The sequence below is a fragment of the Haematobia irritans genome, chromosome 3, assembly GCF_050003625.1.
Source record: "Haematobia irritans isolate KBUSLIRL chromosome 3, ASM5000362v1, whole genome shotgun sequence".
Taxonomy (NCBI): domain Eukaryota; kingdom Metazoa; phylum Arthropoda; class Insecta; order Diptera; family Muscidae; genus Haematobia; species Haematobia irritans.
Window position 1 is genome coordinate 35,985,434 of NC_134399.1, and position 16,184 is coordinate 36,001,617.

Below are 16,184 nucleotides of genomic sequence, written 5' to 3' on the forward strand. Positions count from 1 at the left end.
TTAAAAGAAAAATCGTTGCTTCAAAATTTTTTTTAAATTAAATTTGGAATTCGAAGCTTTGTAATTTGCGCCCCGTCGTTGAAGTCGTATGTCTTGGAAGTAAAGCAAATTTTCCTTAAAGTAAAGAAAAACAATTTTGACTTAAAGAAATCGACTTCAAATTAGGTGGTATATTGAATCTTTAGATTATGATAAAAACTCTTCAAATATAAACTAAGACTTATTTTGAGGATTTTGCATCTTTTTTTGGAATTAAGGAAACATTTTTTATTTTGAAGTATTTGTTATAATATATCGCAAATTGAGAATGAAAATTCTTTAAATGGAATCTGCACTCAAAACAAAGTTATTTGGATCCAAAGGAAGTTAGGAAGGAGTTATTTGGAAGAAGGAATCAATACCCTTAAGGAGTTTGGTATTGATTCCGAGCCAAACGCTCAATAAAATTAAATTTTGGATATAGATCTCATTTTGTAGAATTTTCATTCTCTTTTCGCGGTTATTAATAAAGCTATTCACATACAAAAAATCGTATTTTAAAAATCCAAATTGTAACGGACACTTCAAACTTTAAACCAAAAATACTAAGTTTCAATATTTCAATTAATTTAAGGACGATTTCCTTAAATCAAAAATGTGTTTCTTTACTTTAAATTGTAACGGACACTTCAAACTTTAAACCAAAAATACTAAGTTTCAATATTTCAATTAATTTAAGGACGATTTCCTTAAATCAAAAATGTGTTTCTTTACTTTAAGGAAAACTTACCTTAGTTCGAAGACATACGACTTTAACGAAGGGATGCAAATTTCCAAAAGTTGTGTCCTAAAATTGTGTCTAATTTTGAAGGAAATATTATAAACTTTATTTTAAATAAAATTATACTTTTTTAAAGAAATTTGTCCTTAATATTTTGTAAATTGCACATCCTAAAATTTAGGTTACGTAATCTTTAATATAACGTAAATATTTTTTTCAGTGTGTATCCTAATTTTAATTTTCTTGATCCTAAATTTAAACCTAGATAGGTCCCTAAAATGCATTTATATTAGAAAAGCCACATCTTTGGCTGGGAATCAGTACCAAAATCCTTCAGCTAAGGTTAAAATCTTTGGTTCCAAGTAAACTTTTTTTTGAGTGTTACAGGGGTGTCTTACATAAATTTTGAGTTATACCGGCTAATAGGTGACAGATATATGTCTGATATTTTGCAATAAAATCGGTAATGTGATTATATTCATTAAAATCTTGTGATACATACGTATGTACAAGTAGGAGCTAGGCTTAATGTTAAGCTTACAGAGGTACCATTTCTCTGATATAAGGTTCTTTCCTTGTCCAAAAGTCCAAAAATGGGAACCATCGTGGTGCAATGGTTAGCATGGCCGCCTTGCATACACAAGGTCGTGGGTTCGATCCCTGCTTCGACCGAACACCAAAAAAGTTATTCAGTGGTGGATTATCCCACCTCAGTAATGCTGGTGACATTTCTGAGGGTTTCAAAGCTTCTCTAAGTGGTTTCACTGCAATTTGGAACGCCGTTCGGACTCGGCTATAAAAAGGAGTCTTGTCATTGAGCTCAGCGGTGGTATTACAATGGACTGAATAGTCTAAGTGAGCCTGATACATCGGGTTGCCACCTAACCTTGTCCAAAAGTCGAGAAACTTTTCAAGGAAGTCTTTTTGTCCTTATAGGTAAGTGATTGAACTTAAAATTGGGTATCCTAACATGAAAGAAAATTTCGCCTTACTAAGGTCAACTTGGCTTTAATACTTCTGAAAAAAATCTTAAAAAATTATGAAATCGTCTTTAAATATGTTGACTTTTTGCATCTTGGCTATAAAGATAAAAAGCGTATAAAAATAGGAAAATTTTTTCAACTCTTTATTTTAAAGACGTATTTTACTTGAAACATTGTACAATTTCTACTTGAAGTCGAGTCTAAATTTGGAAATCTAGGATGTCGTTAACACGTTTTTAATGGACTTAATAGCTCAAGAAGAAAAAAGCTGAAAAAACGAAAAAATTAAAATTTGTTTTCTAGAATCAAGTACGCAAAACTCAAACTTAAAAGAGAATTGTGTGTTAAATGTGTCCTTACTTCAATTCTCTGGACTGACGGATGGACACCAAGGGCTACATCGATTCAAGAGGTGATTCTGAAACAATTACACCCTCAAAAAAATCGCTTCTCTAACATATGTTCCAAACATATTTTGCAGGAAGCACATATATTATTGGATACTGCCGACACATTAATATGTTTGTTTTATGTGAACATATTATATGTTTGGAAGCATTTTGAGCCCAAAAATACTATATACTTGGACGAATTTTCCCCAAAGAAAATTGTGCTCATTCCCTAACATAATTTGCACTTCCACGAAATTTTTAGTTTTTGGTACCTTTTTCTGTCATTCAGTTCAAAATGTGTGTCCATAATGCCAAAATGATAAACAAAGTACTTGTCCACACATACATAAAATTCTTCTCTCAAGGCGAAACACATGCTATTTTTTTTAAATCTCTATGCTCTTGGTTCCGAATGTCTATTCTCTTTACTCCGAATACTCATTCTAATATTCAAATTATATAATATTTAGACTTAAGCATATAAAATTGTTGGCCTATCATAAAGCAGTTTTCGGATACAACATACAACTGTTTCACAGAAATTGTAAACATATATATGTTTACTGGAAATTTGTAAATTTATATATGTTTTATTTTTATGAAACATTCATGCCCCAAACATAATATATTACAACATATTAACATATGTGTCCCAAACATTTAGTGTTAGTTTAGGAACATTACATGTTGGCACTTAAATATATTGTGTTTAAAAATTGTGCCCGAAACACATTTTGTTTATATCGGAACATATGAAAAACATATTTTTCTAACAGTGTAGAAACAATAATTTCGTCGCTTTTCATAAATTCGGGATTATTCGCTTCTAAAGAAAATACTTTGTAATGAATTTGGTTTGTCTAATTTTTTTCGGACTCAACAGCAATTAGCTGGGTTGCAAATCACCAAGAAATTCGCGAGGTTAGAAATAATTTTAAGTGAAATTAAAAGGCTTTTTTAATTCATTATTTTTTAATCAAATATGTTATTTTTTATATGCCGGGCATTAATATATCGTCCGTATGAAAAAGTGGAAACACTGAGTTTAGATTTCTATACACTAAAAAAATATATATTTCTTTGCTCCCAAACGAAATTGTAGGCAAACGAATAACGTTAGCCACATTTGTTTGATGCTTATATAATGTAATTTTATGTTAATTAAAAACAAGAAACTTCTACTAAAGACTGCCATCCACAATCGAATTACTTGGGATGTGGTAATACTTGCCGATGGCAGCGTATCCTAAAACTCCTTAACTTCTTCTAAATTGGAAGTTAGTCCATACGGGGTATATACATATTAGGCAAAAAAAAGCCAGATTAAAAACCTACATAATTCAGTTCTTGACCGGTATGAATTTTTGCGTGGTAAAAGAGAGGCAGAAGTGAAATATGGGGGTCGGTTTATATGGGGGCTATATAACATACAATTATGAACCGATATGGTCCAAGTTTTGTGTGATTAGTGCCAAAGTTTAGCAAGATAAAAAGAAGTTTGCTTATCCTGAAAGAATTAAAATCTGGGGATCGGTTTATTTGGAGGCTATATATAATTATGGATCTATATGGACCACTTATGGCATGGTTGTTAGCCACCATATACTAACATATCGTACCAAATTTCAACCAAATCTGATGAAATTTGAGCCTCCAACAAATTTGTTCTTCAAAGAAGCTCCCGAGGTCAAGTCTGGGGATCGGTTTATATAGGGGCTATATATAATTATGGTTCGATATGGAACAATTTTTGCAGGGTTGTTAAAGATCATATACTAATTTAACTTACCAAATTTTAACCGAATCAGACGAAATTTGATGCTCCAAGAGGCTCCGGGGGTCAAATCTGGGGGGGCTATATATAATTATGGACCGATATGGATAAATTTTTGCATGGTTGTTAGTGGTCATATACTTATACAACATAGAAAATTTCAACTGAATCGGATGAAATTTGCTCATTCAAGAGTCTCCGAAAGCCAAATTTGGGGATCGGTTTATATGGGGGCAATATATAATTATGGACCGATATGGACCAATTTTTGCATGGTTGTTAGATACTATAGACTTACACAACTTACAAAATTTTAAGCGAATCGGACGAAAGTTGCTCCTCCAAGAGGCCCCGGAGGTCAAATCTGGGAATCGGTTTATATGGGGGCTATATATAATTATAGACCTATATGGTTCAATTTGAGCATGAATATTAGAGACTATATACTAACACCACATACCAAATTTCAAACGGATCGGATGAAATTTGCTCCTCCTAGAGTATTCCCAAGCAAAATCTGGGGATCGGTTTACATGGGGGCTATATATTATTATGAACCGGTATGGATCAATTTTTGCATGAGTGTTAGATGTCATATACTAACACCACGTACCAAATTTCAACCGGATCGGATGAAATTTGCTCCACCTAGAGCCTCCGCAAGCCAAATTTGGGGATATGGTCCATTTGCAATACCATCTGACTTACATACGAGTAAATAACAACTACTTGTCATAAGTTTCAAGTCGATAGCTTGTTTCTTTCGGAAGTTAGCGTATTTTCCACAGACGGACGGACTGTCCACTGTCGGCTGACATACACCTAAACCAGTATTCGGCTTCTTTCCATCGTACCCTTCTTTCCCAGGATCCAGGATCTCTGTGTCTCTAACGAATTGCCTAATTTGTTTTCAGTCCCTGTTTCCCAGCTGTGTAAGGTCCCGAATTCATCGATATGGTTAACCTTTTGTCCAGTAAAGGTAAGGGAGTGACAAAAGTAGTGTGCCAAGGTCTCATCATCCTCAAAGCACGCCCTACATGCACCGTCCTTTACTGATCCTATTGGGTACAGATGTGCTCTCAATTCTATGAGCCCGATCATTATTTACTCAGTCCTCCTGACTTTCATCCTACTCTTCTTGCTTTCACGTTTTCTCCTATTCCGGCATGTCTCGGCATCCATATGATGCGGATCCTGTCATATTCCGTGTATTCGTTGAGCATGCTTTTTCATTCCAATACAGTTCGCGATCCGACCATTTTGTCTGCTATTGCCTTCATAGCTCTCGGGCAGAAGATTCTCCTAGCTTGGGGCTAATATGCTATACCCACTTTTGCCGTTTAACTCTTCCTAGAAATGTCCGAAAATTGACCCACAAAATTGGCCTAAATATAATTGACCCCCCCAGACTTAACGCCCAGCTACGTTCATGGAATCTCCAGAATAGTCTTCTACGTCCTTAAAGCTAATAGAATCAATTAATGTTTTTTAAAAACTGTGCCCCACAAAGGTTTTATAGTTATTAGAATTTACATGAATTTGCCCCCCTTTATCTCATTAACTAGATGAAGAGGAAGTCTTAAATTCGCAACAAAAATTTAAATTTTCAAAATATCTAAAGTGGTTTGTGTCTTCGTAAAAACAACTTTAACTTCACACCCTTGTGAATAGTTGGAATAGGAATGATATTAGACTCTTATGCTTAATATTTCCCGGGTTTGGGTAAGTTTAAATTGGCAGTCCGATTTATTTCAAGCTCACTTAGTTTATTCAGTCCGGGTATGAATACTGACTTTGCCGCTTGCCAGAATTTTGGAGTGTATGTGAGTCTAAAGAAAAACGACTTTACTTTGGAACGAAAATTACTTACTCATTGCCTTACTCATAAAATATTCACTTTCAGAGCAATTAAAACCAATTTTATGAAAAACAATTCAACGATTGTCTCTAAACGTTATTTGTTTTTAAAAAAGCGTCGAAAGAAATCCTCGTTTGTGTAAAATTTCGTTCCCCAATAAAGAAAACCGTTTTTTTCATTAAATTTGAAAAATATTTTAAAGCAAAGATTATGAAATTACGTTTAATTAAAATGTTTATTTTAAAGAAATTGGTCATATTGTAAAAAAATTACATGTTCTAAAATTACAATAGTTTACAGTGTAGATGCAGTTTTGTTGCAAAGGCAAAATAAAATTGTTTTTAATTTGTATTGTTGTTGTTTTTTTATTTCAGCTTAAAACCATACATTGACTAAACTACAAGTGTAGCTTAACCAACAGAGGAAAATAATGTTTGTCAAATTTATTTGGACAAAGCCCTATAGACTGCAAGATGGTTGGATGGACGCACGTTTCCGAATTACCACATTCCTCATCAGCATCCTCTACTTTCAGCAAAACTGTCTACCAATTATCAGAATAAATTCAGGCAGATCATTAAACCCAACAATGAACCACACCTGAACCTTCCGAAAAAAGGTTTTGTATAATAGCCGTCTTATGCCGAAATAAATTCGGAACAAACATATCTCTTTTCCTATGCCACTGTTAAATCATCGATTTGAGTGCAGTTTTTAATTTGTTTTGTCATTTGACCAATTTTCATAATCATTTTTAATAGGTTTCTTTTGGCTTCGTTTTGTTTATTTTTAACAAGTAAATTTTCGTTTCGTTAAAAAAAAACACGTCATTAATCTTGAATTAGAATGCCCCATAAAAAAGGCCCATTTTTGCACTGCTCCTTTCATGTTAGATACCTACATTTGGATATTAATGCTTTCGGATATGCGTTTGTTGGTATGTGTATGTATGTTCGTACAAAAGCATCTCTCCTTAACTTGGCGCTAACATGTGAAAGCACATTTTCTACCTTCAACTCCCCTATACGATGAATAAAAGAGCAAATATGCGCATGAGAGAATAACATAGATAAAGAGAGTGAAGCTAATGAGAAAAACGTTTTTTTACAGAGATAATTATCATCGTCATCGTTCGTTTAGCTGGCTTTTGGATATTGCGGCAACTACACAACACTCTGCTGCTCAATTCCTTAGACTCGTTCTGTCAGTTGTCGTTCGACGCCGCGACGTGATTCTTGAAGTCATTCTTCCTTCCCGGTGGTGCTTGTGTGATATAAAAGAAAAAAATTATACACAGAGTGAAAACAGACAGAAAACGGTTTTAGGTATACTTTTTTGCTTCTTGTTCCCATTTGTTTGGGGGTATTTTTCATACATTTAATTTTATGTACAATATTAAAAAAAATTGCGAATAAAATTGTATGCAGAATCATCATAAACCACAACGTTTATAATCAATTGTGTGTATTGTGTGTCATTATTTTTTGCTACAACGACACCACAATTATTGCATAAAGCATAAAGAAATAATTATGTACCTACCTTTGCTACGTAGTCACCAGTATTAGCTGAATTGACAAAATTTTAGTTTTCCGTTTGTAATAAAAGAATGAACCAATTGTCTAAAGTGGATTAATAATACGTAAAAGAAAAAGTTCCGCATTGGCAAGTGAATGTTTTAGTTTGAAAATCATAGCCTAATTTTTGCATAATCAGGAACATGGAAAAATTGCAATTTACCATAAAACGAGAGAAACAATTGGTTGTTTGTACAAAAAATGGTTTAAAGAAAAAATTCTAAAAATACTATGTCTAAATGTTTACCCCAAAATTAACAATAATATTTATATGGATAATTTACGTAAAATAATCCAAAACAAACACTCACAGGCGAATTGTGTGCAATATTAAAAAAGCCTGGCCATTATTTTCGTTAGATATATGCGGAAATTTTCACTCCAAAGGATCTGTGAAAATAACCGATATTATATAATCTCAGACGACGAACGAACGAAAAAAAGCTTAAAAAGAGCAAAAGACGACCCCACAGTAGTTTCAAAAGAGGCACGTTCAGATTCCCATTCCGACTAAAATCCATTGAAACTGATTAACAGTCAGCATATACAAGCGAGTGCAAATCAGACGGACAGAACACACGCACACTACCTAACGCTCTCTTTACGTACAACATAACGAAGAAGAAGAAGAAGAAGACGAAATAACAGAATCAGTTGATGCCTCACAGCTACAGGGTGTCGTGTTTAGTAGTGAGCCAAAGCATGAAGACGAACTTCAATAGCAGAGTTGAAAGTGTCTCACCCCCTTTGTAATGACCATCACTGCGTAATTAAAAAAAATATTTATTTTATGAAATTAAATTTATTTTGTATTTGTTTTGTTTCGAAAATTGTAGTGTTTTTGGCGTCAAGAGAAAAACTTTAGAAAAAAAGGAAACTCTATTTGCAAAAAAATGTTTAAGATCTAAGAGTTAGTTTTTATTTCATGTGTATCTTTGTTGTGGGTGGGGGCATTTTTGTGAGTACTGTTTTTTTCCTAGAGCTCTCACATGTCTAAAATGCAAAAACACAACACAAAATTATTCATTGCCATGACTTCAATCCACCCTAACTATGTAATACATTCCATACTGTATCAAAGGGGGGTTGAGGGGAATTTAAGAAAAACAGCTGGTTGTTTGTTTTTTTGTGTAATTTGTAATTTTCATACTTGCGCAATACTCTACTTGCCTTCCTATGTATATGTAAGTGTGTGTATGTATGTGTTTTAATGTATGGAACCGTATAACTTCATCTGCACAATTTACGACTCCATTACTTTTTCCACATGAAGAAAAACGTCTGCAAAATCAATAAAGCCATGCGGGAAAAATTACACAAGTATGTTTTGTGTTATACAACTCGTGAAAATCAGTTCTTTCCCCCTCCCACACGAAGATTTTATCGCAAGTAGTACCCAACGATAGCAATTGACTATATTTCAGTGGCAGAAGAAAATTGTCATATTTTTGTTTTTATTTTTTTTCACCGTTTTTTTTTAGTGGAAACATCTGCCAATATTGATCTTTTTATGCTTCATTCTTGGACCACAACTAACATTGTAATAAAGAGAGAGATAGAGAGAGAGAGAGAGATAGAGAGAGAGAGAGAGATAGAAAAATGTCTGCTTATTCTTTGAAATCTCTAAACACCTGATCGCCACTGAAATAAAATTAAAATATATTTAAATTCAATGATATTTTTGCGGAACTGAAACAATTTTTTGTACAAAGATAAATTACACACATTTTATTTTTGCTTAATGTGATTTGTTTGATTTACGACTGAGTTGCATTAAGTGATTTTTCTCCAGGTTGTGATTACAAAAGCCTTTTGTAAAGCCCGGTATGTAGGAATTCTGCTAACCTTCGATATCGACTGTTTACACATATATCTACCGTAAGGAACACATGACATGACTGACAATATAAAATTTTCCCTAGAGCTGAATTATATTCTAACGAAAATTGAATGAGTACATCATTATTATCGACTATTAATTTTTTCTTCTTTCAATAAAAGCCTACACAAAAAATTATGGTCCAATCACGAAATTAATTCATCCAATTAATTTGTTAATTGAAATGCCTTCAATCACGAAAATGATAGTATCAATCACAGTTTTAATTGGGCATGAAAAAATATTTAATTAAAAAATTAATTGATTTGTTTGGAAAATTTTAATTTATTTTTTAATCGATTCAATTAAAAATTTAATTGATGTTGATTGTAAAAAAAAACTATTAATTTTTTAATTTTTTAATTGATTTAATCGAAAATTTAACTTATGTCGATTTGAAATCAGTGTTTTAATTGATTCAATTAATTATTTAGTTAAACTTTAATACAAATTCCAATTACAGTTTTAATTAAATCAGTTAAACAATTAATTGAGTTTTGCTACCGACATCGATTAAATTTTTCAATTATTTGTTTTATAAAAACAGCGAAAATATTCCCTCATTTTCTTAACTTGTTTTCCTAGTTTGATAAAAAGAATATTGCATTAATTGATTTTTTAATTAAAGACGTAACTATTTTCAATCATTTTCTTTTTTAATAAAATCAATTTATTTTTTTATTAAAAATTAAAAAAAAAATCCGAATTCCGAATTTGATTAAAATGTTAATTGTACCAATTCATTTTTTAATTGAAATAGGGTTCAGCTTCAATTAAATTTTTAATGGGAAATATTTTGGTGAAATTTTTTTCTGTGTAATACTAAGATCACATTTTCGTACCAAAAACTGTTACACTCCATATAAAAAAACGTTCACGTGGAATAATTGCAAAATAGCTTTGCTAAACAAGCAATGAAAATGTAATTTTTCGTCCAGAAGTTATGGAAAATCGGATTAGAAGCAATGACTTTTACACGAGCCTGCAGTTATTCTTTTAAGTCTTTGAGAAAGTAAACAAACTTTCCATGGAATTACCAATTTTAAGTCCCCTCCAAGATTATATGGTAGTGTGAATTTTTGCTGGGTAACAGCATTTGAATTTGAGGGGAATAGACGACGTTATTTTAAATGTAGCAAATTGATTTTGGATAGCTCAACTGTTTACTGGATTGGAACGAAATTCGTAGCTACATGTCAGAAATAAAGATATAAAAAAAAAATAAAATTTTAGTAAGTAAAACTATCATAAAATATTTTATTAAATTGGTATGAAAAATTTATAAGCGAAATAAAAATTTTAAGGAAATCACTAAATTAATTAATTTCCGAATTGCAAACAACGACAATCTTTGGATGCCAATAAATTATTATACATATTAAATCCTATTTGTTAGCATTGAATTACTTTGAGAAATATGGTTAGATTTATGGTAATTTTCAGTATATCTCAAATTGACAATTTGACTTCTAACATTGAATGAAATATCGTCGAAAATTCGTTATACTTGCTATAAGGAAAATTCTATTAATTAATAATGTAATATCAAATTTTATTCGGGAATCCAACAAAGTGCTAATGCGTCTTTACTAGCATATGGATACAATAATTATGAAAACATCACGACCAGAGCAATGACGTCGAAAAATATATTTTATGCTATGTACATTTTTCTTGTGAGTAATTAAGGCTTCTTTAAGTCTGAAAAAAAACAATACCAAGATTTTGTCTATATTTTAATGACTGTAGCGTTTTTGAAGTATTGGCCCTGATGACGACACTAAGAAACAAATTACAACGATTCAGCCTTTTCCTCATAAACTCATTAACCCTAATATAAAGCTCTAAGCTTAAAGAGTAGTTAATATCTAAGTTAGAGAAAAACGTCCTTGTGTTTATTGTATTCCATTCAAAAAATTTTAATTGGTGGTTATTCCTTCAGATAGAACTAATATGAGGATCAGTATTTGACGGAGCATTACCCAGCAAATAATCTTGGAGGGAAATGCAAAATTGGTAATAAATTTAACCTATGGATAAATACAAATATGAGGGATCAGTATTTGTCGAATTATTTTCCTCTCATTACCAAATAATCTTCGAGGTAATATAGTTCATTTTTTTTTCAAGAAATAGAAAACTACACCGAAAACATGTTCTTCTGATTCAAACTCAACATTAACTGATCCAATTAAGTTTTTGATTGAAATTGTTTCAATCACGAAAATGATAGCATCAATCACAGAATTCGAAACTTTCAATCAATTTTTTAATTAGTTCAATTAAACATTTAATTGATTTTGTTCGCAAAAATCAATTAATGCCCACATGAAAAACAATTTATTGAAGAAATTTCTTTTAATTATTTTCGAACAAAACTTTCAATTTTATTTTTAATTGGAATTATTTATTTATTTAATAAAAATGTTAATTGGGATAATTAATATTTTAATTGAAAATGTAAACAAGTTTCAATCATTTTCTTAACCGACTTCATTTTTTAATTCATTAAAAAGTTAATTGTATCAGTTAATTTTTAATTGATAATGTTTTCAACTTCAATCGGTTTTTTAATTGGAAATTTTCTGTGTACTAGTACTCAACGAAATCAGATATATGGTTACCGAAACCATGAGGTGATGGTAAGTCATTCTTCTCAAGCATACGGAATTACTGGGGGTATGTCACAAACATTTTTGGTATGCAGTTTTTCACCTCAACTACTTACCCAGTTTTTGATCGGTTATTGTTTACTTTAAACTAGAGATAACAAGTATACACGGCCGTAAGTTCGGTCAGGCCGAATATTATGTACCCTCCGCCATGGATTGCGTAGAAACTTCTACTAAAGACTGCCATCCACAATCGAATTACTTGGGGTAACACTTGCCGATGGCAAGGTATCTTAAAACTTCTTAACACCGTCTTCTAAATTGTAAGTTAGTCCATACGGGGTATATATTAAACAAAAAAAAGGCCGATTAAATACATATATAATTCAGCTTGACACAATTTTCTATAGAAATAAAATTTTGACAAATTTTTCTATGGACCAATTTTTGTGGAATTGGCGATCGGCTATATATAACTATAGACCGATATGGACCAATTTTTGCATGGTTGCTAGCGGCCATATACTAGCGCAATGTACCAAATTTCAACTGAATGGGATGAATTTTGCTCCTCCAAGAGGTTCCGGAGGTCAAATATGGGGATCGATTTAAATGAGGGCTATATATAATTATGGACCGATATGGACCAATTTTTGCATGATTGTTATAGACCATATACTAACTGCACATACCAAATTCGAACCGGATCGGATGAAATTTGCTCTTCCAAGAGGCTCCGGAGTTCAAATCTGGGGATCGGTTTATATGGGGGCTATATAATAATGAACCGATATGGACCAATTTTTGCATGGTTATTAGAGACCATATACAAACACCACGTACCAAATTTCAAACGGATCAGATGAATTTTGCTCCTCTAAGAGGCTCCGGAGGTCGAATCTGAGGATCGGTTTATATGGGGGCTATATATAATTATAGACCGATATGGACCAATTTTTGCATGGTTGTTAGAGACCATATACTAACACCACGTACCAAATTTCAACCGGATCGAAAGAATTTTGCTCCTCAAAGAGGCTCCGCAAGCCAAATCTAGGGATCGGTTTATATAGGGGCTATACGTAAAAGAGATCCGATATGGCCCATTTGCAATACCATCCGACCTACATCAATAACAACTACTTATGCCAAGTTTCAAATCGATAGCTTGTTTCGAAGTTAGCGTGATTTCAATATATGGACGGACGAACGGACGGACGGGCGAACATGCTTAGATCGACTCAGAATTTCACCACGACCCAGAATATATATATATATATATATATATATATATATATATATATATATATATATATATATATATATATATATATATATATATATATATATATATATATATATATATATATATATATATATATATATATATATATATTCTGGGTCGTGGTGAAATTCTGAGTCGATCTAAGCATGTTCGCCCGTCCGTCCGTTCGTCCGTATATATATATATATATATATATATATATATATATATATATATATATATATATATATATATATATATATATATATATATATATATATATATATATATATATATATATATATATATATATATATATATATATATATATATATATATATATATATATATATATATATATATATATATATATATATATATATATATATATATATATATATATATATATATATATATATATATATATATGAGAGCAATATTTCGATGTGTTACAAACGGAATGACAAAGTTAATATACCCCCCATCCTTTGGTGGAGGGTGTAAAAAAGTAGAAAATTGACTTTTCAACTAATCGAATGTTTGTCAAATACATTTCGTTGCGTATCCTGTGTTCTGGATGAAATGCGCACATCTTATATATTGCTTCCCAGGTTTTTTTTACGGCTTCAAAAAAATTGTCTTTGGTTTTCAAATTTTCTCGTCTGATGATGAGTTAACGATCTCCCACAAGTTTCCACGAGATCTGGGAATTACGGAGGACTTCTAGGAAATTGTTATGAAACCACTACTTAACTACTTTTGACTTAAGTTTGGGGTCGTTAACTTATTGAAATGTCCATTTAAGTGTCATATCTTCTTCTGCATAAGGCAACATCACGTCGTTTAACATCCCAGCAAAAAAAGTGTCGCCAAAAAAGTAGTGAAGATGTTCTTTTTGGATCCGGAAGTGGTGCAAAATTGGCGCAGAAGCAATGAATTTAACATAGGCTTGTCATAGGACGGATGTCCACCATTTTAACGGCCGTTGCACTGGATTTGCATCACTTCTTAAGGTGTGATACGAATTCAGTGCTATGGATGTGAGATAAGAAATTTTGTAATATTTTGACAAATAAATATTTTTTGAAAATTTTTTTTATTTTTAATGGAAAATTTAAATTTTCCATTAAAAATATATAAAAAATTGAATTAAAAGAACTTCCTGTGCACCTAAAATAAAGAACTTCTTTGGGAGGACATTTTTGGAAGTGCTTTTAAAGTTGTGCCTTTAGAAGAACTTCCATTTTTTGCTGGGTGTCACGACACATGAAAAGATCCATAACTTCATCAATATTATGAATTGGTCCAATCTCTTGCCCAGAGAAACAACCACATACCATTATGTTGCAGGCTCGATGCTTTACAGTGAAAATTGTAATATTCAGGATTCAACTGTTGCCGATTTTGTCTACGTATATGCCTTTTGAAGCCCGAATCCTTTGAATTAAACTTTGATTCGCCAGGAAATAGAAAAGTTCTCCATTTTTAGACACTCCAGTTGAAATGGGCCTTGGAGAATTCAAGTCTGGTTTTTTATTTCTGGAAGATATGAACGGTTTTTTGCTGGTCGTCGACTAAAAATTCCAGCCACTACTCAGATAAAAAGAGAGTGTTTTCATATGTTTCGGTTTAAAAAATAGGTTTAACAAAATTTTCTATAGAAATAAAATTTTGATAAAATTTTCCATAGAAATTAAATGTTAACAAAATTTTCTATAGAAATAAAATTTTGATAAAAATTTCTATAGAAATGACATTTTTACAAAATTTTCTATAGAAATAAAATGTTGATAAAATTTTCTATAGAAACAAAATTTTGACAAAATTTTGACGAAAATTTCTATAGAAATAACATTTTGACAAAAGTTTGTATAGAAAGTAAATTTAAACAAAATTTTCTATAGAAATAAAATTTTGATAAAGTTTCCTATAGAAATAAAATGTTGACAATATTTTATATAGAAAAGAAATTTTAATAAAATTTTCTATAGAAATAAAAGTGTGACAAAATTTTCTATGGAAATAAAATTTTGACAAAATTCTCTATAGAAATAAATTTTGATAAAATTTTCTATAAAAACTAAATTTAAACAAAATTTTCTATAGAAATAAAGTTTTGACAAAATGTCCTATAGAAATAAAATTTTGACAATATTTTATATTGAAAAAAAAAATTAATAAAATTTTCTATAGAAATAAAATTTTAATAAAATTTTCTATAGAAATAAAATTTTAATAAAATTTTCTATAGAAATAAAATTTTGACAAAATTTCCTATAGAAATAAAATTTTGATAAAATTTTCCATAGAAATTATATGTTAACAAAATTTTCTATAGAAATAAAATTTTGACAAAATTTTCTATAGAAATAAAATGTTGATAAAATTTTCTATAGAAATAAAATTTTGACAAAATTTTGACGAAAATTTCTATAGAAATAACATTTTGACAAAATTTTGTATAGAAACTAAATTTAAACAAAATTTTCTATAGAAATAAAATTTTGATAAAGTTTCCTATAGAAATAAAATGTTGACAATATTTTATATAGAAAAGAAATTTTAATAAAATTTTCTATAGAAATAAAATGTGACAAAATTTTCTATGGAAATAAAATTTTGACAAAATTTTCTATAGAAATAAAATTTTGCAAAAATTTTCTATACAAATAAAATTTTGCAAAAATTTTCTATAGAAATAAAATTTTGACAATAATTTGTATAGAAATAAAACTTTGATAAAATTTTCTATAGAAATAAAAATTTGATAATATTTGTAAATAGAAAAAAACATCTTTAAAAATTTTAATTCTTGATTTAGGTCTTACTATCAAAGTCGAATGTCCCTTGTTTGTGCAAGCTAAAAAATATTTAAAACTTCGACACATATATTCAAATTCGGATTTTTGTATTTGTTAGTTTTTTCGTAAAATTTTCTTCAAATCTTGGTAAATTATGTTTGGATCGAGTGGCAAACGTGAATGGTCTATTAGGATTGTGTTCGTTATTAAAGATATATTTAAAAATAAAATTAAAAAAAAAAAAAAAACAAATGAATCTTCTTTAAAAATATGTACTGAAGGGG

The 16,184-nt window shown here is 30.5% G+C and overlaps 1 protein-coding gene across 4 annotated transcripts in view; it reads left to right on the top strand.

The window, feature by feature from the left end:
- Window positions 1-6,935: 6,935 nt before the first annotated feature.
- slgA (proline dehydrogenase slgA) overlaps window positions 6,936-16,184 on the top strand; it is a 98,868-nt gene continuing 89,619 nt past the window's right edge. For all 4 annotated transcript variants that reach the window (XM_075300648.1, XM_075300650.1, XM_075300647.1 and 1 more), the window contains exon 1: window positions 6,936-7,092. The gene's annotated coding sequence lies outside the window, so the exon portion shown is untranslated. The remainder of the gene's footprint in view (window positions 7,093-16,184) is intronic.